The following is a 25,797-nucleotide window of genomic DNA, read 5'->3' on the forward strand; positions in this document are numbered from 1 at the left end:
GTTGTTTTGACTTTCTCATTCATCTTTGACCCTAGGCTTGCCCTAGTGGTCCTGTTACTCACCTTTGAGCTTGTGTTTTCAGGTTGACCATCAAATGGCCATTGAGACCAATTCTTTTGTTTGAGCTTGCTTAAATATCATGACTAACTTGTTTGTTTTGTAGGTGGCTTGGCTCACATGCCTTAAGCCTTATGCCTTGCACATTCACTTGCTTGTGTCGACTGGTTGACATCTGTTTCATTTTGATTTAACTTTGACTTCTATACTAACATCTGCTTGACTGTTTCAGGTACTTTAGTTGCTTAGTTCCTTGTGAACTTTTTGCTTTTCTTTGCTTGTATAAGCAAGTTGCATTGAGGTATGTCTCTTTTACTTCATGTAGTCTGGAAGACCTGGCCTGTTACTTGGCCAGGCGACTGTCTGAAGTCCTCCTTAAGAGGCAATGTTTGTGGATGTTTAATTTTGTCCTTGCATAGAGTCAAAGACCTCCAAAGTGAAGAGGCAATTGGTGGAAGGTAGGGATATGCAATCTATCCCCCACTATTCAGTGTGTCATCTGCTTTGCTCACACCACTGTGTTGATGCATTGCGGATACAAACCCAAGATCTTGTACAATTATACAGTTGAGTCAGTTTTAAATGTGTAGAAGGGTTCCCACTTTCTGAACCCACACATTCTTGTCTTGAGCTCTCCCAGGCCAGGGATAAGAGCTGTGAAGTCTTACCTTCACTTACCTTTCATCTGCTTCACCTTAGCCCCTCAATGGCAAGGTTAAGAGCAACATTCACCCAGTTCCAGAGGTTTGTTTGTTGAGGTTGATATGACCCCTCGACTAAAACCTAACCCTTGTTTGAGCCACTTGCTTGTGTATAGTGTGTGCTATCTGTGCTTGTATGTTTGTTTGACTTGCTTCCTGTGCGAGTTAGGGTTAGTTTAGACTTGCTTCCTGTGCAAGTTAGGTTTTTGCTTGGCTTGCTCCCTGTGCAAGTTAAATGTGTGTGTGGCTTGCTTCCTGTGCAAGTCATGATTAGGATAGGCTTGCTTCCTGTGCAAGTTAGCTAGAAACCTTAACTTAGGGATGAATTTGTATGATAACATCTAGGCTCGAGTCGTAGTCTCCCTAGTTGTGTCTCCCTCTGTTATCTGGTTAGGCTAGTCCTTTATCCCTCCGTAGAGTAAACTACATCGCCCTGATCTTCATACCAGATGAAGTATGTAGGCAGGAGATTGAGCTGATCTCTCCGGGCGCCCTTTTCTTTTTTTGTGTGTGTTGTCTGACAGTTGCTAGGCTCGAGTGCCTGACTCCCTAGCAATTTGTTGTCTGTCTGTTTGAGTGTGTGCTTGACAGTTATAGGCTCGAGTCCCCGACTCCCTATTAATTTGTTGTGTTGTTGTGTGCTTGGAAGCCGATGTAAGTCCAGTGATTGGCATTTGGGCTCCATGTTTGCCTTCTTGCGTGTTTTGGTTCGGATGCTGATGTAAGTCCAGTGATTGGCATTCAGGCTCCATGCTTGCCTTTGCCTGTGTTTGTTTGTGTGCGTGTCTGCCGAGCTACGAATGCTCTGATTCTTCTCTCGTCCGAGAAGATACGTATGCATAGGATGCGATGTCCTAGCGAGCATGTGTCGTTTCCCCAGTCCGAACTACTTCGACTCTGATGTCTATGCCTGATAGACTAAGTAGGCCCAGGATGCGACATCCTGCCGAGTCAGTTTCAGTCAGTTTCTTGTGTCTCTTTCAGCCAGTGTGTGTGAGTATTTGAGCAGTGTTTAGCAACCAATTTATCCTTCCTTTTGTGCGTGGATCCCGTAGAGTACTACGGATGCGTAGGGGTGCTAATACCTTCCCTTCGCATAACCGACTCCCGAACCCATTCTCTTTGGTCGCGAGACCATGTTCTTTCCTAGGTTTACTCTGAGCGTTTCCTTTCCCTCTTTTGGGATAAATAACGCACGGTGGCGGCTCTGTTGTTCTTTCTTTTCCCGCCGGTTTTTCGCGTGATGCGACAACTTGGATCTTCAACAAATTGGCATTGTCCAAGTCCATTTAGCAAAGGAATGTTGCCTAAGTTCTAAGTCCAATGGGTCCACAGATCAAGCCAACAGTCCACTCAAATGTCTTATAGGGTTTTTGTTATTATTATGTACATTAATGGTCAAAGACCACACAAACGAGCAAAGTATACACAAACAAAATATATCACACAAAATGGTCCAAGTGGACAAAGTGAAAATTGCATTAACATAAACAATTAGAATGATATGTATAATGGCAAATGATATAAAGTGCTAAAAGTAAATTGCATTAAAGTAAAAGCTTGAAAGTAAAAGTTAATAGTTAATAAATTAGTAGTTAGTTTTATTTTGCTTTTGATTTCAAGGAATTCTTTGGAGAACACTCAACCCACTTGCCACAAGCATGGATTTTTGAACCAAAACATCTTCCAAAGGAAGGAAAGAAGGCCAAGTTTCCACACAATACCATGGGAGAGGGGAGACTTACAATCTCACTAACTAGAATGCTTGTGCGTTTTATGTCACAAATTTAGCGCTATGTTAAGCAATCGTAATTGGACTTATGTAGAAGTCATAACTATTTGAGGCCGGACAATAAACTTTTGGTGTTAATGCATGTTGGAGACATAGTATTATGAACTATGCTCATTAAACATACCACACACAAAAATATGCAAAAGGTGTGGCCTAATCTCATCCATACTCATGTTAATCTTTCAATAAACTAGCATTAGGACTTTGAGATGTCATTGGCCAAATGGAAATGAATGAATGAAGAAGGGGAATTAGATGAAGAGGGAAAAGGATGAATGAGATCACAAATTGGTCAAAGGAGGACTTTTACGAAATTAATATCATTCATTCATTTTGGGAGATGGAATGTACATTCCATAAATCCCCTAAATCCAATGATATTAACTTGACAGTGTCAAATCAACCTTGACCAAGACCCAACAACAAACAATAAACTCAAACAAGTCAATACAATTGGTCAACACAATTAAAAGGACATTTATTCAATTAAAAATAGTAAAATAATACACTAAATTCAAATATGGTTTGTCCAATTCCTAAAATCTCGTCAAAACACCAAAGAAATGGCCATGAGATTTATCATGGGTCAAACAAGGTCAAAGGACCTTGGAGAAAAAATTTCATAGTTTTGGACATTTAAAAATATTTTTAAATAATTAAAAAAAAATGCAAAATCAATTAATTCATGAAAAATATTAATAATAATCCAAAAAAAATGCAAAATCAATTAATTCATGAAAAATATTTGAAATTTTTTGGTGAAAGTCCCATATTTTTTTGATCAATATTGAATTTAATATAAATTATTGAAAAAATGCACTTAAAATAAAATTCAGAAAATGCTAAAATACGTGGACCATCAGATCTCCCTCATTAATTGAGGTGGCAGATTTGATGTTCCAAAACACGCGTTCCATGTGTTCCTGAGTCAACTGCGTGGTACCATTGATAATTAAAACAAATGCTTCAGATTAAAACGTGAGACTTGGATCAAGTGGTTCAGACACAAGACACATCATCACCGGAGCCAGAGCTCCGGTTGTCTTCTCCGGTGAGGTTCACCGAACTGGTCCACATGAACCATCACCAAAAAAGAAAACAGGGACATGATCTTAAAGAGAAAATGGCGCTGAGCTCGAATCTGACCTCCAATTCCTCAAATTCCAAATATATTAAGAGATATGTGGAATTGAAAAATGAGGTACATGATCTGAGTTGCTTCGATTTGGCCTCAAAGCAACTCAATCTTCTTACCTACATTGGTAGGACTTCAGACAACCAAAGAATCAATGGAATTGAGCAATAAATTGAGAGAATCGAAGAGTTTAAAATTTCTGCAAATTACCTTCAATGGAGGTCTGAACACAATGAATCTTGATCTGAATTGTGCTTGGCTTCACTTCAATTGCTTGCAGGAGAGGAATGGAAAGGTTTAGAAGCAATGGACTCCTGGAGAATTGAATTCCAAAACAGTGGAGATTCAAGCTCAAATTCAAATGAATTTATTAGGGTTATCCTATGAGAGTGAAGGGTTTTCAATGGAGATTCAAAGCTGGCGCAATGTGTATGTTAATTTTAAGCAAATGCAGCTGTATTTATAGCCAAATCCATGTGATATTTGCACACTCTTTCCACTTTCCAAAATTGGCAAAATGATGATGGAATGGTGGATGGGCGCGCATAGGCCCATGGGATGATAACTGAAAGTCCAAATTTGAAGTTCAGATGCTTTGACAATTGATTGGATTCCAAAGCACATGTGCAATGTTGCTTGAAGTTGGATCCATGCCAAATGATATCATCCTGTTTAAGCCATGCGCAGCCTATGCATTTCTCATCCAAAATAAATGAATATGAGCTCTTTGGAAAGGTAAGATCAAGAGGAACAAGTTTGATGTTGAACACTTTTTTATTTGGGGCTTAGAAGTTGGATAAATTTGATGTGGAAGTTTGGAAAAATTTGACATATTAAAAATTTTCTAAGCGTCAAGCGATATGTCTCAATATTCCACCTTTCTTAACTTTTTATAGGAGTTTAAAATTAGAAAAGTGTCTTCATAAATGCTGTATCTCTCTCAAAGACCTTCAAAATAGTCACCAATTTCATGTCATTTGGATTTGAAATGATAGAGTTATGCATTTTTGAAGTTTAAAAAAATCACTTGATCAATGGTATAGGTCAAAAGTGACCTATAATGTAGCCTCATATCACATGCTTAAAAAAGTTGAATTGGCTCCCACTCCAAACATCAAAGTTAAATTAGACACATTAAATTTGATTGTGCAACTTGTAAATCTTTCATATCATAAAAATTGAGAAAGTTATGGCCTTGGGAAGTTGACTTTCAAATTAAGGTTTAGACAAAATGACCTATAATGTTTCAACATAGAAAATAATTTTCCAAGAAAAACTAGCTCTAGGTCCCAACATGGAAGTTGTTTTTAATGTCATTTATAGTAAGTTGTATCTTTGAATGATTTTCATATGGTGAAAGTTGTAGGAGATAGGGTCTAGGGAGACCTAGTTTTGATCAGATGAATTCATCTGGCCAACCACCATCAACCAACTTGCTAACTTCCAATTCTCTTGACTTTCTTGTCTCATGGCAGGTCATATATGCATAATATTATGAATTTTGAAGTTTCCTTTGAGAAATTCTATCAATTGGTGAGATAGCTTGTTGGAGAAGTTACTCAAAATACCTAGTCAAACTAGGGTTTCCAAGGCAAATCACCCTTAAACTCTTGAAGAAAACTTGATCAATATAATATGTGGAGAACATTGGGACTCATATATAATGTTATTAACCATTCTTTAATCAATTATTTGGTTGTGCTATTTGTTCATGAGGGTCTCAAACCCTAGATGTGATCAATGAATCAATGAGATCATGTCCTACCTACAAAAGAGTTAGATAGACGTAACGACATATTTTTGGTATTTTGGTTAGTTAAATGATATATTACAATTATGATATAATCACAAATTTCTTGGTGATCTCTCCTAAAACAAACCCAATGAAAAGGGGATGAAAAGGATGCCAAGATATGATCCCAATGCTGATGCTTATGATGAAATTGCATGAGGGATCTTAGGGTCAAAATTGGGGTCTTACAATGATCATCCATGAACCCTAAAGAGCAAGAGAACTTCAAGTTTGCAAGATGGTTCAAAGAGGATGACCAGAGAAAGTCAACTAGTCAAAACTAGGGTTCCCTACACCCTATATCCTATAATTTGTGTCATATGAAATGATTCTAAAATAAACGTTACTCTTTATAACATTTCAAACAACTTTCATGTTGACATCAAGAGCTAATTTTTCTTGGAAAATTATTTTTTATGGTGAAAGATTATAGGTCATTTTGTATGTGCCCTAGATAGAATGTCCACTTCCAAGAACCATAACTTGCTCATTTTTTGTGATACGAATACCATCCAAGTTTCATGATCAAATTCAAGATGTCTTATCCAAGTTTCAAGTGAATGTTCCAAGAGGAAACAATAGAGCTCATTTTGGGCATCATCATTGAACAAGCATTTTTCCTCAACTTCTAAAATGCATAACTCCCTTATGAAATATCCAAATTATGTCAAGTTTGTGACCAAATTGAAGAGGAATTAAAGATCTACAACTTTTAAGAAGGAACTATTTTCATTTGAATCTCATAGAAAAATTTATTCAAGGTGGAAGAAGTCGTCATTTGACTTTGTACTTAGAAAATTTTCAACCATGTTTGATTTCTCCAACTTCCACCTCAAAATTCATCATGATACAAGCTCCAAATGTAAAAGTGTTCAACAGAAACGTTGTTCCCCTTCATGTTAGCTTTCCAAAATGTCTAAAATAATGGCATTTGGATCAAAATTGAGGGACTTGCAGATGGTTCCTTTGCTTGGTCTGTTTTGGCATTTTTTGCACTCAAATGATAATTCACATTACATGGCTTCATGATAGGACTTCATCATCATATACATATGAATTGGAATTGGATCACCTCATTTTTTGGGCTTCGTTGCAGGCCCATGCAAACATGCAAAAAAGTTTCTATTTTTGACTTTTTTTGGAATGGTGTGAAAATGAATGCAATAGCCTATAAATACATGTCCATTGCCTCAGAATTGACGAGACCTTGCCCAAGCATTGCTCCTGCAACCTTACCATCTCCATTAGAGGATAATCTTGAAGGTTTTCATTTGAAAATCGAGTCTCAATTTCACTTCTGTTTTGAAGTTGAAACTCCAAGAGTCCAAGCCATTTGAGCTCTCATTTCACCTCCTGCAAATAAGTAGAAGCAAGCCCAAGGCACTTGAGATCCATATAGAGCTTCATCACTACAAGCAAAAGATGATTTTCATGAAACTTTCTCTCTTTGATTCTCTCTCACTTCTCCATTATTTCCATTATTTTTTGGTTGGCTGAAGTCCTACCAATGTAGGCAACATGATTGAGTTTCTTTGAGGCCAAATCTAAGTAACTCAGATCATGCACCTCAAACTTCAAATGTACATATCTTTCAATATACTCAGATCATGCTCCTGAGCATTTTTCCTTTAAATTAGTGTGCTCACTTTTTGTTTTAGTGGAGGTTCATGATGGACCAGTCCGGTAAGGTCCACCAGAGAAGAAGACCGAGCTAGGGCTCTGGTGGTGCGTTGGCGCCTTCCCAACCATTTGTTCTTGTTCAAATGTTTTAATCCTGACCTTCGCTTCTGAGTACCAAGCGTGTACACGTGTTGACTGTGGTGCATGATGGAACGCATGCTTATGGCCATCAGATCTGCTACCTCAATTAATGAGGGAAATCTGATGGCCCTCGTTTTTCCTCATTTTATTTAATTTCTGATTTTATATTTTAATTAGCTTATTTTATTTCATTCATATTAAATTCATTTTTAATCCAAAAAAGATGGGACTTTCACCAAAAATCTTTAAATATTTTCCTCTTTTATATTTTGAATTAAAATCTTTTCTTGATTAATTTTGATATTTTTCATGAATTAAATGATTTTTAACTTGTTTTTTTAAATATTTTCAAATACTTCTGACTTTCCAAAAATTATGATTTTTTTTGTCTAAGGTCCTTTGACCTTGTTTGACCTAGGATAAATCTTGTGGCCATTTATTTGGTGTTTTGAAGGGATTTAAGGTTTTGTCCATTTAAAAATACATTTTAATTTATTTTAAAATTGATTTTTAATTGTTTATTTGTTTAAAAATATTGTTGATCCATTTAATTGACCTTGTGATGTTTGACTTTTTGTTTGGCCTTGGTCATTGTTGATTTGATTTTTATTTGACTAATACTATTGGATTTAGGGGGTTGATGAAATGTACATCTCATCCCCCCAAAAGAATGAATAATATTGATCAGATGAATTTCCTCATGTGATCAATTTGGGTTTCTATTTACTCTTTTCTCTTCATCTTCATCCCTACTCTTTCCCAATCCATCATTGACCAATGATTTCTCTAATGTCCAAATGCTAGTTGATTCATTAATGACCTTGTGTCAGATGAATCAACATGAGCTGGATTGAGATAGTTTCATCCCCCTTTTTTTAGTGTGTGATATGTTTTAGGAGTTTGGTTCTTTGTATCAAGTCTCTAACATGCATTAACACCTACATTTTTATTTCCCGACCTCAGATAGTTATGACTTCTATATAAGTCCAATTACAATTATTTAACATAGAGCTAAATTTGTCCCGTAAGGCATAGCATTCTAGTAAGTGAGATTGTAAGTCTCTCATTCTTTATGGCATTGTATGAAAAATTGACCTTTTTTTCTTTCATGAGAGCTAGTGGCATACTTGTTGATTTATCCAAGTTGGAGCCCTTGTCATGGATGATGTTTTGGTTCATGTATTCATACTTATGAATGGATGGTTGAGTGTTCTCCAAAGAATGACTTAATATAATTAAAACTCTTAACTAACCATTGACTAACTTCTTATTAACATTGCTTTACTTTCAAGTCATTTACTTAATGCAATTTAAATTTAAGTACCTTTATCATTCGTTGCCATTTACATTCCATGCAACTTGTTTATGTTTCAGTCCTTTTCACTTTGCTCACTTGATCCATATCTTATGATTGAATATATTGTGTGCTTTTCATTTTGTTTTGTTTGTGGTCTTAGGACCTTAAAATACTTAATAAACAACAAAAAGCCTCAAAATATCTTGGTGGGCTGTTGGACTTGATCTGAACTTTTGGACTTAGAATAGGCAACTTCCCTATGCTTCGAGGACTTGGCCAATGCCACTATCTTAGACTGAGTTATCGATGACTGTGCCTTTCATCTGATGCAAGCCTTGAAGTGCTCCTGATTCATCTGTTACCTTGTCTATATGTTTTGTTATGCTGTTATTATTGTTCATGTTTGATAATTGTGTCTGATGATCAAGGAATATTTTCATCTGATACATTGGAAGACATTGGAAGACTGCTAGCTATTGGAGTGCTTGCTTGGATGTTATGGCTATCTTTATTTGATGCCTTTGTCTTCACATGGTTTGCTTGGATATTGCTTATGCTTATTGATTGCTAAAGTCCAAAGGAAAATGGGTTTCTATATGACATTCTTGTCTGTTGGATTGCATCCCATTGATAAGATCTTTTCAACTCTTAACTTTTATTTTATTTTTTGTCTAGGATAGTCCCTTCATCTCCTCCCACTTATTTAATTTCAAAATCTCTCCCTCTTTTCAAAACTTCCTTTGTTTGTGTTTTTCAACTTAGACATGTTTTAATGATTAGAAACTTTGGCCTTATGCCATTGACTTCTAAACTTTTTCTTAAATAAAACTTGTGAATGAACTTAATAATATTGACTTTAATTTCAAAAAGACAAAAAGAATTAACAACCCCATTCAAGTCTTTGGACTTTTATTCCTTTTCTTTTAAATCTTTGATTAAAATCAATCCACTACCTTCTTTGAAAATTTTACCACGAATTACGGGGTTTTGATCCCTCATTTTTACTTTGGTACGTAGGCATAAGACTGAAGGTCTTGTCAAACATAAAAATATAATTATTGAATTATTTTCTTATCCCCCACTCTATATTTTACCAAACATAATTTTGACCAAAACACTTGCACACAAAAAAGGGCTCCCTAGGAGTACCTAGGACACTTTGGGTGCTAATACTTTCCCTCTGTGTAACCAACCCCCTTACATGTAATCTCTGATATTTTATTAATTTTGATTTCAAAACTTCTTATTTTTGGGTTTTGTTCGTACTTTTCCGTTTTCCTTTGGAAATAATAAAAGTGCGGTGGCGACTCTGATTTTATTGACATCTAGTTTATCCATAGCTTGATGGTCATGAATTGACCGCCACACATAGTAATTTCATTTTTCATCCAAAAAATCCCAAAAGAATTTCTAAAATTCTCTTTTATTTTTCTTCATTTGATTTTTATTTTTCACATTTTATTTCATTGATTTCTATTTTTCATGAATTTTCTATTTTCCACTTTGTTTTAATTGGTTTATAAATATATTTCATCATTTTTAAATTCTGAAAATTTTATTATATGCTTCTTATTTTATTTCCAACCTAACATATTTTTCTTGGCCATTTATTTGGTGTTTTGAAGGACCTTATATTTCTATTTTAAAATTCATTTAAAATACTTTTGATGCATTTATATTTCATTTTATTTTTGTGTGACCTTTGTGAACTTTGTTGGCCTTAAATCATGATGGTTTGGACCATAAGTCTCATCAAACTCAATGGATCTTGGGTATTGATGGGGTGAAAACCCTAATACACCAAAATTGATGATTAATTTTGATGATGACTTGATCAAACTTTTGATCCAATTTGGGTGTGACTTCTCTTATCTCATTCTTCTTCATCTTTTTCTTTTCCTCTTGATCAATTGGATGGTTTGTATCCATATTGTTAATGATGTGTGAATTGGTGCTTATTAAACTTATCATTTCAAATCTACCTCATAGATGATCATGGATCATTTAAGGTACTTTGGATTGATGCACAAGTCTGTCTTAAGTGTCATGAAGTATGGATTGAAGTAATGGACCATCCTTCTAGCCTTTTTGCTTGATCATTTCTATTTTTGGTGTGTCATGACTTTATGAGAATGATTTACATATCATTTCTCTAGCATGTATTAACACTAACATTATTATTGACCAGCCTCAGATAGTTGAAACTTCTACATAGGTCCAATTACGATTGCTTAACATAGCGCTAAATTTGTCCAAAAAGTAAAAGACATTTTTATAAGTGAGATTGTAAGTCTCCTACTCCTCATGGTATTGTATGAAAATATTACTCCCTTTTCATTTATGAGAGCTAGTGGCATACTTGTTGATTTTATCCAAGTTGGAGTCCTTCTCATAATGATGTATGGAATCATGTTTTAATACTTGTGGGTGAATAGTTGAGTGTTATCCAAAAAATGACTAAACCATCTTCCATTTTAATCACTAACATTTACAAACATCTTATTATATTAACTTTACCTTAATTCTCTTTATTCTTTTGTCATTTATTTCTTGCTATTTATTTTATTCTTTTATTTTAGGATCTCATATCATATTTTCTCTTTGTCCATTTGGACTTCTTTTATTTTAAAGATATTAATAAAGGAAAAAAAACCCTAAAAAATTGGTTCTTTTTATTTATGGACTTATGATTACTATCATTGGCATTATTCTGGAATTATTGACTTAGAATTAGGATATTGACCTTTGCCTTGGGACTTGTGATTTGAGACCTTGAGATTCATCTGGTACCTTTGACTTTGGACTTCTTTTGGAGACTTGGTTGAGTTATTTTGGTTTCATCTGATGCATGGATTATTATTTACTTATTTGGCTTACTTTAGGCTTAATCCAAAGGAGGGAATTCTTGCTTGACTTATGTGATAAAGCTTACTATCTCTTGGTTAGATCGTTCCTCCCTAGATTTTACTTTATGCTCTAGGATAGTCTCTTCTTCCCCTCTCCTTCTTAAATTTTCAAAACCTCCTCCCTCTCTTTTTTAAAAACATTCTTGTTTTCCAACTTGAATCATTTTCTTAATAAACCTTGACTTTTGTCAAGTGATTTTCAAAACCTTTTCCTAATAAATGCTAATTCATCTTAAGTATATCCAGACCAATTTCAAAAGACTTAAAAATGCATAACTTATTCAAATTGTTTTTGTGCCCTTTTCTCTTTAAATTTTTTCTCAAAGTTTAGACATGAGTCATTTCTATAGTTGAGATATAATTCTCCAATCTCCATAGTATTGATGACAATTGTTTTCCATACAAGAGATCTAGTGACATACTTGTTGATCCTTATTCAAGTTAGAGTCCTTCTCATGATGATGCAAAGTTCTCATACTTGTGGGACAAGTTGAGTATTCTCCTTAAAATGACAAAATGTCTTTTCATAAAAAAAATAAGTCTAAACAAACATCGTTGTTATTTTTATCATGAACTACGAGGTTTTGATCCTCCATTGCACTTTGTTGGTACGTAGGCACGAGACTTCAAAAGGTCTTGGCAAACACCAAAAATCATGAAAAAACATTTATTTTCTCATCTCTCCAATATTTTGCAAACAACACCTTTTTCAAACTAAAATGTACATATTTTCAAAGAGGTTCCCATGGAGTACCATGGATTTTTAGGGTGTTAATACCTTCCATTTGCATAATTAACCCTCAGACCCTTGTTCTCTTTTTATTAATTTTGTTTTAAAACTTCTTCGGGTTTTGTTTGTACTTTTTCCATTTTCCTTTGGAGACAATAAAAGTGCGGTGGCAACACTTGCTTTATGAATTAAGTAAATTAATAGCTTAATCTCAAAAACTTTACCGCTATAGAAAAGTGGCGAATCTGCTGGGGAGTAGTCCTTAGTGGGTTTAGCCTATCTTTGTTTATGTGTATATATTATGTTTGTTGTTGTTTGTTATTGTTTGTTCTGTCTGGTGCTTGGTGATCTCTGTATGGTGAGATAAGTCCTATACCCATACTTGAGAGCTCTTATGATAGGAGGGTGGTATAGTCTTGTTTGGATTACGTGGAGTTAATCCTTAATAAGCTGACTTGAGATCCCCCGCTCAGTGGAGGCCCCTTTGGGATTACTGATGTCACACGAGTAGTCATAATTGGCCTTAATTTTCCCAACCTGGGAGTCCGAGAAGTTGAGGACCTTAGAACCCTTAACCCATCTTGGCCTTTTAGGATGTAGTCCGGTGGATATTCAGGTGTAGGCTTGAATTAGTTATTATATGATACTACACTCGGACAAGTTTCTCTTGAGAATATTATTGGTTGACGAGTAGTCGTTTAAGCCATTAATATCTAAAAGATGGAATTATGACTTTGGGAACTTTTTAGAATCTTGTTCTACAAGTGATTATACCCTTTAGTACATATATTGTGGGTTGGTTCTTACCCTTGGCTCCATGCTCGTGACTTTGAACCTTTGGACCTTGTTTGTGTGTTTTGTGTGATCTTGTTTTGTGGTTGTTTCATCATGCACCCATTGCATTCATGAGCATTTTTATCAATTTTTAAGGAACTTAGAGACTCTATTTGAAAATATCGCAGATATTTTGACTATGGATATTGGAAGAAGGAATACTCAGAAATACAGTTTCAGATGTCCCGATCTTATGAAATTAAGGAAGCTAGCATCTTTTGTGGATGATCCCATGGATTTCAGAGACCATTTTGGGAGACTTTTGTTTATTCTATCTACTGATGTTGAGGATGACGTTCTTTGTACTTTTTCAATTCTATGATCCTGTTTATCGGTGTTTCACTTTCCCGAATTATCAGTTGTTGCCGACCATGGGGGAGTATGCTTATCTCTTAGGTATGCTAGTTTTAATAGAGTTCCTTTTAGTGGGGTGAAAGGGATTCTTGAGTCTCGAGTTATTGCTGAAGCTATTCACCTGAGGAAATATGACATAGATGCCAATCTCACTATCAAAGGAGGTATCTGAGGGTTGACTTCAAAGTTTCTAACTGAGGAATCCTTTTCTATTGCCAATGTCGGTTGCATGGTGGCCTTTGAAGCTATTTTTTCCTTACTCATCTATGGTTTGGTCTTATTTCCCAACATTGACAACTTTGTTGATGTTAATGCTATAAGGATCTTCTTGGTTGGGAACCCAGTTCCAACTTTTCTTGGCGACACATATTTCTCCATTCATCATATAAATTCTAAAGGATGTGGAATTATTGTTTGTTGTGCACCTTTACTGTAAAAGTGGTTTATTTCGCATTTGCCACAGTCTCATATCTTCAAAGAAAACAAAGATTGTGCAAGGTGGTCTCAAAGACTTATGTATCTCACCAATGATGATATAGCTTGGTATTCTTATGTATACGACGATGTTGAGATTACTGATAGTTATGGGGAGTTCTCTAATGTGCCTCTACTTGGTACACAAGGAGGAATCAACTACAATCCAGCTTTGGCCAGGCATGAACTAGGGTTCGTTATGAAAGACAAACCTAACAATACTTTGTTAGAGGATTTATTTTTCCAGGAAAGGAGAGACACTCAAGGATTGAAGGCTAGGACGGTGCATGCTTGGCACAATACTCATAGGAAAGGAAAAAGTGAGCATGGATTAAAGGAATGTATAGATTTGGAACCTTATACTAGTAGGGTGTGTTGGTGTAAGCCCTAGAGGCCAATACTTTTTGTACTTGTATCGAATTATTTATTAATAATAAAAGGCTTTTTCTTTATTATGGTTGTTTAATAAAGTCCCTAGAATAGCTAGTCCGTTTAATGTATCAAGTGTGACTTAATCATGAGATCACATTACACATAAGGACATTATTCTTAAAGTATTCGTAGTCGAGCCTTATAGTGAAGTGGGATGACATTAAAGCATTAAGACTATTATGTATATAGACTGACGATTACATCTCATGGATCATGGATAAGGAGTTATCAAGTCTTAAACATAGGTATGAATATTAAGAGTAATATTTATATTGGATTGACCCGTTATGAGAATACTATATAGAATGTTATGCAAAGTGTCATAAGTTATTATCATGGTGATAATGGTGTATAACACACTTCAACCTGAAACCACTATGGACCCTAGATGTAGATTTGAGTGCCTTATTCCTGATCAAACATTATTCGTAACTGGATGACCATAAAGACAGTTGGTGGGTACTCCACGAAGCATGCTAAGGGACATGAGTGACCTAGATGGAATTTGCCCATCCTGCGTAACAGGATAAATGTCTATGGGCCCAATATTGAACTGGACAAGGATGACACAGCCTATGGCTTGTGTTCAATATAGACATAAGGGCAAAAGGGTAACTGTACACATAAGTATTATCACAAAAGGATTTGTCAGATCACATGACATTTTCGTGTCTTGGGTAGCAGTGATGTGTTGCTAGGTACCGCTCACTGTTTATTATGTTAAATACGTGATTTAATATAATTTCCAATGCCGCGAAAACCTATAGGGTCACACACAAAAGGACGGATTAATGAGAGATAGAGTAACTAAGGAACACCGTAAGGTACAATGCATTTAAGTGAATTGTAGGACATCGTAAGGTACGGTGTACTTAAGTAGAATACGAAATATGGTAAGTGTAACACCTCAAAATTTGCCCTCCTCTCTTGGGACTAGCATAACATATTGCATATCATTTTTAGGTCATTAGGCATTGCATATTGCATATCATGTGGTTACATTGTGCAAGTTATCCTCCTAAGTCTTGGTCAGCAGATAAGAGGTGGAGATGCAAGCTAGGGTTTTATTGACTGATCATTAGCCATCTGGGGATTGGGCTATAAATTAGGGTTTTTTGATTTCTCAAGGGGATTGGTCTTGATCTTGTTTGCAAGGATACATCATCATCATCATGGTCTTGATATCATCCAGAGGATTCAGAAGATTGATCAGATACCTTGAGATTAGGGTTTTGACCACTGGTCAACCCTAATCAGTTGCATTGGGCCAATCAGGGCATGGCAGGGAGATGGGGTCTACAATGGATATGGGGATCATTTCATGATTGTATTGAGCTTATTGAGGCTAGGGTTTCACCCTTGAGCCATTTCATCAGAGGATTGGGGCTCAGTTTGATCTATGCATTGCCAAATTCATCTATCAGTTGAAAAAGTCAACTGTGGTCAACTGTGCTTGATTTTATGGATTTGGAGGTGGGAGAGAGTTGGATACACTTCATTCATGTTGAAACAAGTGTTATTTGACATTTCAAAGCTCAAGAATGGAGAAAATAAAGTCAGAACAAAAGTTGCCAAAAATAGAAAGTGACTTGTAATGGAAGTTTCCAAAAATGGAAAGTTTTTCATCACAAAATTACATGTCCAAGGAAGCTTCATATGAAAATTTGTTCAACATGAAAGTTGTAGATCTTGGTCTCACCTTTCCAAAAAGTCCAAGAACTTGAAAATCCCATGTATGGTTGGCAAGTTATGGTCCATTCAGTTTCAAAAATGACCTATAATCAAAGTGGCATAACTTTCACATGGAGTGTCCAAATTGAGTGATCTTTTTATGTGCAAACTCCATTTGACAGGTACTTTCATGGTGCATAATCAAAATTCATCAAAATTGGTCAATGCAAAAGGTCATTTTTCAAGTGCACAATTAAAAATCCAAAGGCAAAATGGTCCAAGTTGAGGAATATTTGGAATTTTGGCATGGGAGTTTTTGCAACACCTCACATATGCCAATTGGAGATGGTTTGAATTGTCACAAGTGCTCAAGGTGCAATATTTGGTTAAGTCATTTTGGAACTTCACTTGAAAATGCATAATTTGGCATAACATAGTGAAAATGAAAAATACAATGCCAATTGATATGGGACCAAAGCCAACACATCACAAATGACATTTGGAAGATGTCTGAGCTGTCATACAGCTGTCACAAAGCCTGATGTGGAAAGTCATTTTTGCCCTTTCACTCAAATGGCACATTATGCTAATTACATGTGTTTTGCTAATTGGTGATTAAGTGAGTGATTAGAGTGGAGTATTTAATCATAATTGTAACAGAATGTTAACCAGAATCACATTTCACAAAAGCTTGTAACTGTTTTTCCCTCCAAAAGTGAAAATTCATCAAGAACCTTCATCAACCAAATTCATTGAAACTTCATCAATTCTTCATCATTTCATGAAATTCTTGTTGCTTCACCTTCCTTGGATCAAGATCTCCATCTGTTTTGACTTCTCCATTGCCAAAAGCTTCCAAATCGCAGTTGTCCAAAGTATGTGCATCAATGGCATTTGAAGATATCTTTCACTTGGATCAACTTTGAGCTTAGCTACGAGTTCCAGTCATCTTCCTAAAGCTTCTTCTTCGTCTGTTTTGGATCATTGGAGCCAAATACATCACGAATCACAACTGCCATTGCAAGGTGCATAAATCTCGAATTTCATCATTCTTTAAATTGTTACATGCTTATTGTAGTTCATCCAATGTAGATTAACATGCTAGGTGTAGTTTTTGAGATGATTGATTGTAGAAAAAGAAATCGTGTTTTGAAGTTGGATGTGTGTTTAGGTTTTTGATCGATCCGTGAGATACAGTTAGAATTAGGTGAAATTGGTTACATATTTGGAATCCTCATGCTTAGACCTTTCCATTGGTTATCCATTTGCCAATTTTAGTGGAGATTTGATGTTCATGTGTTCTTGAGTTTTCTGGAAAAAAGTTGTTGAAGAACGATGAATTTCTGGAAAATTGTGGCATTGGATTCGTTTTGCTCGCGTGCCAATTTGAACTTTTGTTTCCCTCCAAGCGCAACCAATCAGCGCGTGACAACAATTAAATGAAACGGTACCGTTTTGGTCCCTGGGAGCGTTATTTACGAAATTGCCACAGCCTTAATTTAATTCATAATTCATTTTAAATAATCATTCAATAATTTAACAAAACTTTAAAAAATCATAAAGACCTCAAAACACATCCAATTTTTGTGAGATTTTTTGTGCCATGCTCATGGAAATGTGTAGAATTTAATGATATTTTTTGTGGATTTTTTGCATGTATGGAAAAATAAAATGCTTAGGGATTGTTTGATGTGTCACATTTTTGTACACTTTGCCATTTTTAACATGAAATGCTCATACTTGCAAATAAATGGATGAACATTTTTGTGCTTATTCTGGACATGCTGGTGGTGATTTTCATGTAGAGTTTATGAATTTTGGATACTTGGTTGATTAGATATGAATTTTTGGATTAAGGTGTGACAATTTGTGTCACACCAAGCTAGGTCAACTTTCTGATTTTATTTAAAATGCTTAGGAATGTTGGTTTGAGCTGAAATTTTGTGTGGATGATCATTGATATGTCAAGATAACATGTGATTTTTGCTGGAATTTTTGATGTCATTTTCTAATTGATTGATAATTTTCTTCTCTGTATGCTCATTTTGTGACATTGTGTGACACAGGTTGGCATTTTGCTTGTGAAATTCTCATATGGTACTGGATGAAGATGAAATTTGATATGTTGATTGTAGACACATTGTGGGACATCATGCTTTTGATCCCATTCATTTCTAATGTGTTGTCACTGTTTTATGAATTATTGAAATGGATGCTTGCTTGGATGTCTTGAATTAGCTTACATAATTGTGTCTGGACTTTTTGATTTTCATTGACCTACTTTATTTTGTCCAATTGAGCTGAAAATTGACATGCTACTTGTTGATTGTGTCCTGTTTAGGTGTGAATTATTTGAGGATTTTTGGAATTGTTTTGGTATGCCTTTGATTGAAGTCATTCTGTTTGGACTTTTGGTGTTGTATTTGACCTAGTTTGTGGTAAATTGTGCATGAAATGATAATTGTGAATGGTATGAGCATGGGATCAATTGCATTTGCTTTTGAATTGTTTGAATGTGATTTTGGATTGGTTTTTCTTGCTGTTTAGATTTTTTTTATCCCTTTGGACCCTAGGCTTGGCCTAGTGGTCTAGTTTCTCACATTTGGTGTGGATTTTCAGGTTGAAATGCAAAAAGGCTTAAAGGAAAAAGTGCAAGTTGATTAAATTGAGTTTTGTTTGATGTTGTAAAGTAACATTGATTTTGTGTTGTATGTTTGATGCTTGAGCTTGAGCTCATAGCTTGCACTTATGTGCATTAACTTGTGTTGTCTGTATAGATTAACTTTTGCTGTTTATTGTTGGTTTGTCTGAGTACTGATGATACTTGATTGATTTCAGGTACATTTAGTCGCTTACAGTTCTTTAAGAACTTGCTTGCTGCTGCTTGGTTTTTAAACCATTTGAGGTAGGACTTCTATTCTTCATGTAGTCTGGAAGACCTGGCCTGTTACTTGGCTAGGCAACTGTCTGAAGTCCTCCTTAAGAGGCGATGTTTGTGGTTGTTTACATTTGTGCCAAGAAGGTAAAGACCTCTATGAGGCAATTGGTGGATCAAAGGGATATGCAATCTATCCCCCACTATTCTGTGAGTCGTCCCTCTGCTCACACCACTGTGTTGATGCATTGGGACACAAACCCAAGATCTTGTGCTGTTGCACAATCGAGTCAGAGTCTTGAGCGTAGAAGGGTCCCTCCATTCTGGACCCACGCTCCTTTGTCTGAAGCTCTCCCTGGACAGGGATAAGAGCTGTGAAGTCTAATCTTCACTCACCTTTCATCTGCTTCACCTTAGCCCCGCAATGGCAAGGTTAAGAGCGAATACTACCCATGTACAGATGACTTGCTTCGGCAGTCAAACCCATTGTTTGAGCCTCACTTGACTGGTTATAGTGTGTGCTTTGTGAATATTTGTTTGCTCTGTTTGCTTGTATGCTTGTATGCTTGCTTTCTTCCTGGATAGGATTAGATTGCAGTTGTGCAAGTAGGTAGAAACCTCAACGTAGGGCAATGATGCATGACAACACTAGGCTCGAGTCCAGCTCCCTGGTAGTGTGTCTTCCCTTGGTTTCTGGCTAGATTTTCTTTCCCTTTCAGGGGAACTACATCGCCCTGATCCTCGTTCCAGACGAGGTATGTAGGCAGGAGACCGTGCGAGGTCTCTCCGGGCACCCTTATCTTTTTTGCGTGTGTTTGGTTTGGCAGCTATCAGGCTCGAGTTCCCGACTCCCTGTTAGTCTGTGTGTGCCGTTTCTTCTGACGTCTCAGCGTCTCTTCTGGCTTGCTTGATGACTTGTAGGCTCGAGTTCCCGACTCCCTACTAGTTTGCATGTTCTTTCTTTCCCTTTCAGGGGAACTACATCGCCCTGATCCTCGTTCCAGACGAGGTATGTAGGCAGGAGACCGTGCGAGGTCTCTCCGGGCACCCTTTTCTTTTTTGCGTGTGTTTGGTTTGGCAGCTATCAGGCTCGAGTTCCCGACTCCCTGTTAGTCTGTGTGTGCCGTTTCTTCTGACGTCTCAGCGTCTTTTCTGGCTTGCTTGATGACTTGCAGGCTCGAGTTCCCGACTCCCTACTAGTTTGCATGTTCTTTCTTTCCCTTTCAGGGGAACTACATCGCCCTGATCCTCGTTCCAGACGAGGTATGTAGGCAGGAGACCGTGCGAGGTCTCTCCGGGCACTTTTTTTCTTTTTGTGTGTGTTTATTTGTTATCTGCTTGTGTGTCAGGATATGGACGTAAGCCCAGCGATTGGCTGTACGTATCCTGATTGCGTTTGTTTGGTTCGGAAGCTGACGTAATTCCATTGAGTGGTTGTCGGGTTCCCTGTTTGCCTGTGGGTGTGTGTGTCTTGTTTGGCGTGCGTGAGCCGAACTACGGCAGCTCTGATTCTCGTTCCAGACGAGATACGTAGGCATAGGATGCGACGTCCTATCGAGCTCTCTTCCCCTTAACCCCACCTGTGTTGTCTTAGCGTGTGTGTATGATGTTTGTCTGTTTATTTTAGCAACCTTTTCTTTCTTTTAGAACGTGGATCCCGTCGAGTACGACGGACGTGAGGGGTGCTAATACCTTCCCCTTGCGTAACCGACTCCCTTACCCTTTCTCTTTGGTCGTGAGACCATGCTTTTTCCAGGTTTCTCTGAGCGTTTCCTTTCCCTATCTTGGGATAAATAACGCGCAGTGGCGGCTCTGTGTTGTGTTTTTGTTTTAGCCCGCCGGTTGTTTTTCGCGGATGCGACAGTAAGGTACCACGCGCTTAAGTGATTTTGGCATATTATAAGATATGAGCCACATTCACTTAAGTGGGCCTTTTAGCTTGTAGCCCACACAAGTGGTTCTATAAATAGAACCCTTTTGCAGAAGCATTAGGGCAGTTGTAATTTCGTTTCTCTCTCTTTGTCTCTCTCTTTCTCTCTCACACACACACACACTCACTCAAAGCCTTCATTCGTAGCAGCTAGCACTAAGATTGAAGGAATCTGTTCGTGTGGACTGAGTAGAGGCATTGTCATCGTTCAACGTTCGTGATCGCTCTGTTGATCCGCATCAAAGGTTTCGATCGTCACAAGAGGTAATGATTCTATCACTGATCATGCCCATTTGTAAGGATCACTAAAGGAGTTTTTTTTAAGTTCTGCTGCGTTTTGGATCGCCCTTCTCCTTCAGTGGTATCAGAGCCACTTACGAAACCATGCATTTGATAGTTGTCTATTTTCTGTATTTTTTGTATTAATATGATTGAAAGACAGAATGAATCAAAGAATAAACGAGTAATTAAATTTGGCATCATGTGTGTACGATTTGGATGGTTGGTGTTGACTATGCTTCGGAATCCGACATTAGTATGGTGAAGCAGGAATACATCGATCATCCATAGGCTATGCAATTGAGATCGATCCAGTTATATATATGATATAAGTAATCCTGAGGAAAAATACAGTATATATGATATATTGTTTATGTTTCATTCATTAAAACACTTAATGGTTGTTTTCCTTTGAGCGATCAATGGTCATTTGCTTCTTGATCTGACATTAGTATGGTGAAGCAATGACGTGTTGATCAATCATACTGAATTAACAATCGAGTTGTGTTGGATGGTCTAAAATTGGTGCATTAGGGTTAATAACGGCACAAGGGTTGTGCTGTCAAAGAGTTAGGCGATTAGGGTTGTGACTACGCAATAGTTGTGCTTTAAAGTATCAAGTGTTGATACGAAAAACGACGTCGATTTCAAATGAATTGTTTAATAAAATTTGAGTCGGGGCGCTGCCCCTCAACCTCGCATGGGGGCGCTGCCCCCTTGAACCCCGTCCGTTGACCGGGCAGCAAAACCCCCGGCTAACTCTGCGTAGTGTGATCGGTCGCCGAAATTTAATTTGGTTTTAATTAATTAACAAAATTTAAATTAATAATAATAATGTGTTTATTATTATTGTCTTGTGGTGATCGATTATGGCCTTAGTTTTCCTTTATTTTGTTTTGGGATTTTAAAATACGACATGTGTGTCGTGCCTCTCTTTTAATCTCTTAATATAACTTCTTTTCTCATCTGACTCCCTCGTATGTAAAATGAGTTTCTTTTATGTAATGTAATATTATGAAGAAAGAGAAGAATACAATATCAAAGAAGGACAACCTTGAAGATCTTGCTTGGAGAATCTTAGATCGTTATTAGGTTAGCTTAGGTTCTCTCATTGGCTTGGGAGAACAATTGCGCTAGGGGCCATAACTGTTTCATTATGTATGTTGATGCATGTGAATGTATGTTGATGCATGTGAGAGACGATTTATATGATAAATAAGCTGGCGAGATCAGAATAATTGCAAATTCCCTCAAATTAAATATTAAGTTTATGCTTTCCAAGTTTTAGCACTCATCAAGACTAGTATCAGATAATATAGGTTTCACCTACGCGAGGTGCAAATTCTATATTAGTAAGGTGTGATGGGATAATTGTAATATCCAATTGCTAAAACAATGGGTCAAACTTAACTAAACAAATTATAATAAGATTATATATGTTTAGAAGCAAGAGATGGAAATGATCCATGTGATGGATTGGAATAAGGAGTTATTTACCCAACTAAAATATTCGAGAGTTGTATTAGTGTCGCATCTCGAAAAACACGATTCCTCGCGATGGTCGCGGAAAAATTAGTCCCCAGCAGAGTCGCCAGTCTGTCGCACCTCAAAAAATGATGATAATGCGATCCCTCGCGATAGGACGCGGAAAAATGTTGTTCGAAACAGAGTCGCCACCGAACTTTATTCATTCCAATGAAGGAATAGGAAAATATCGAGAAAACCTTTAAGAAAAAGAATAATGGTCGTCGCAACCATATCCGGGTTCGGGAGTCGATTACGCAAGGGGAAGGTATTAGCACCCCTCACGTCCGTTGTACTCAACGGGAACCTTTTAGTCTGATTTTTCTATTTTGACTGTTAACTGAATGTTTATCTGCTTGCTTCGAGTGATTAGAATTGATGGTAGATATGGATGAAGACCTCAGGAGGGGGAAAGGGGAGGTTTTTTATTAGTGTGCTCGCGAAGATACAACAATCTCCTGCCTACGTATCCTTATGGTGCAATAAGGAAATCAGAGCAATCGTAGTTCGGGCTACTACGAATATTTGGTGTGTTTTGTGTTGATGAACGACTGTGTAGGTCGGCGTTCTAACGGCTAAACGCTGGCGTTGTCTACTCTCGGGGGAGGCTCTAGCACTGGTTTGTTGGGCGCATTAGAAAGGATTTACAGTGTTCTCTTTAAAAGGGTTTTGGTCACGCGGGGGTGACAAGTTAATTTGATGTGTTTGGGTGTTTGGTTTCGATCGCTCGGGGGCGAGAAATTACGTTTGATTTGTTGAGATTTTTTTGAAGAACGACGAAAGGTTGAGCGATGTGGTGTACACCAATCGTCCAATTCTTTCGAGGAATAATAAGGCGACCGCCTTCTATTCCTTTTTTCGTTTGAATTTTTATCGAAAGTTTGTTTGCGGATGTTGAATATGCACGGTAATGAGGCGTACGCCCCCTACTGGCTTATTCAAAGAATAATGAGGCGTGCGCCACCTATTCTCTTATCCAAGTTTATTTAACATGTTTTAGTCGGAAGTCGATAATTTGTGCAATATGGCGTACACCAATTATTCAAATAATCGAGAGATGGCGAGGCGAACGCCTCTCATCTTTTGTCATCCGAGGTTTAAATTGTAAAAAATATGTTTGGATGTCGCATGTGATTTGCGGAAATAGTTTGCATTTGAATTGGTAGGATTTGAAAGGTCGATAATTTGAGCAATGTGGCGTACGCCAATTATTCAAATAATCAAGGAGTGGTGAGGCGTACGCCTCCCATTCTCTATTGAAGTTTAAGTTGATTTGGTGAAATTGCGTTTGATATGAAAGGTGATTTGAGTTTGTGTGATTTAAGGTTTAAAATTGATGACGAAGATTCGAGCAATGTGGCGTACGCCAATTATTCGAATAATCGAAAGATAATGAGGCGTACGCCTCCTATCCTTATATTATCAGAAAATTAAATGGTCGTAGAATTTGTAGTTGATAAAAAAAAATTGAATATGATGGTTGAAGTTTAGAAATGATTTGAATTTAGAACCTATGTTTGATTTGAAAAATTGATTTGAAATTGTATGATTATTAGGGTTTTAATTGAACGACGAAAATTCGAGCAATATGGCGTACGCCAATTATTCGAATAAATCGAGAGATAATGAAGCGGATGCTCACTATTCTCCTTTTCATTCAAAAAAAAATAGAATTAAAAGTTTTGAGGAAAATATTTATTAAAGATTTGAATTCGATTTTACAAAACCAATAAAGTTTAGATAAAAGTACTTGGTATTTACATTATTTATTTATTTTTAGAACATTATGATTAAACGAGTAGTTGATTTATTAAACTAAATAAGTGCTTAATTCATTATGTATCTTGTCACTAAATTAATTTTGAGCAAATACCAAGTACTTTTATCTAAACTTTATTGGTTTTGTAAAATCGAATTCAAATCTTTAATAAATATTTTCCTCAAAACTTTTAATTCTATTTTTTTTTGAATGAAAAGGAGAATAGTGAGCATCCGCTTCATTATCTCTCGATTTATTCGAATAATTGACGTACGCCATATTGCTCGAATTTTCGTCGTTCAATTAAAACCCTAATAATCATACAATTTCAAATCAATTTTTCAAATCAAACATAGGTTCTAAATTCAAATCATTTCTAAACTTCAACCATCATATTCAATTTTTTTTTATCAACTACAAATTCTACGACCATTTAATTTTCCGATAATATAAGGATAGGAGGCGTACGCCTCATTATCTTTCGATTATTCGAATAATTGGCGTACGCCACATTGCTCGAATCTTCGTCATCAATTTTAAACCTTAAATCACACAAACTCAAATCACCTTTCATATCAAACGCAATTTCACCAAATCAACTTAAACTTCAATAGAGAATGGGAGGCGTACGCCTCACCACTCCTTGATTATTTGAATAATTGGTGTACGCCACATTGCTCAAATCATCGACCTTTCAAATCCTACCAATTCAAATACAAACTATTTCCGCAAATCACATGCGACATCCAAACATATTTTTTACAATTTAAACTTCGGATGACAAAAGATGAGAGGCGTTCGCCTCGCCATCTCTCGATTATTTGAATAATTGGCGTACGCCATATTGCACAAATTATCGACTTCCGACTAAAACATGTTAAATAAACTTGGATAAGAGAATAGGTGGCGCACGCCTCATTATTCTTTGAATAAGCCAGTAGGGGGCGTACGCCTCATTACCGTGCATATTCAACATCCGCAAACAAACTTTCGATAAAAATTCAAACGAAAAAAGGAATAGAAGGCGGTCGCCTTATTATTCCTCGAAAGAATTGGACGATTGGTGTACACCACATCGCTCAACCTTTCGTCGTTCTTCAAAAAAATCTCAACAAATCAAACTTAATTTCTCGCCCCCGAGCGATCGAAACCAAACACCCAAACACATCAAATCAACTTGTCACCCCCGCGTGACCAAAACCCTTTCAAAGAGAACATTGTAAATCCTTTCTAATGCGCCCAACAAACCAGTGCTAGAGCCTCCCCCGAGAGTAGACAACGCCAGCGTTTAGCCGTTAGAACGCCGACCTACACAGTCGTTCATCAACACAAAACACACCAAATATTCGTAGTAGCCCGAACTACGATTGCTCTGATTTCCTTATTGCACCATAAGGATACATATGCAGGAGATTGCTGTATCTTCGCGAGCACACTAATAAAAAACCTCCCCTTTCCCCCTCCTGAGGTCTTCATCCATATCTACCATCAATT

The sequence above is a fragment of the Lathyrus oleraceus genome, chromosome 6, assembly GCF_024323335.1.
Source record: "Lathyrus oleraceus cultivar Zhongwan6 chromosome 6, CAAS_Psat_ZW6_1.0, whole genome shotgun sequence".
NCBI lineage: Eukaryota > Viridiplantae > Streptophyta > Magnoliopsida > Fabales > Fabaceae > Lathyrus > Lathyrus oleraceus.